Genomic DNA, 589 nt, shown 5'->3' with positions numbered 1-589 from the left:
ATATATATATATATATATATATATATATATATATATATATATATATATATATATATATATATATATATATATATATATATATATATATATATATATATATATATATATATATATATATATTTGTGTGTGTGTGTGTGTGAGTGTGTGGGTGTGTGTGTGTGTTTGTGTTTTCTTACGAAGATGGTCTAGTATAGAGTAATTACAGTAGTTTATTCATGATTTTATTTATATTTCTTTTGTGCATTGAATAGATGATACCCAGCCATAAAATGAGCTCCTCTCATGTAGATATAAGTATTTTATGTGAATTACGTGAGACTTTCGTTGTGAATTTCATTGTATTCTTTATTCGAATTACTATATGTAAATTTACGTTAATTTTTAAGAATTACCATTTTATTGCACATAAGTTTGTTACGAAATCTATTTGAGAGTGTTGGGGGATTCATGCAAAATATGAACAAGGGCTTCGGTAATTTTCTTTTATGTTTTATGATGTATTGCTTTATGTTTGAGAGAGAGAATGATCAGTAACATGTGGTCTGGAAAACTCTGTACTATATTCTTTAAAAATTTCATGAAGACCTTG

This window comes from Palaemon carinicauda, chromosome 16, assembly GCF_036898095.1.
Source record: "Palaemon carinicauda isolate YSFRI2023 chromosome 16, ASM3689809v2, whole genome shotgun sequence".
NCBI classification, from domain to species: domain Eukaryota; kingdom Metazoa; phylum Arthropoda; class Malacostraca; order Decapoda; family Palaemonidae; genus Palaemon; species Palaemon carinicauda.
Note: the sequence above shows the minus strand (reverse complement) of the source record.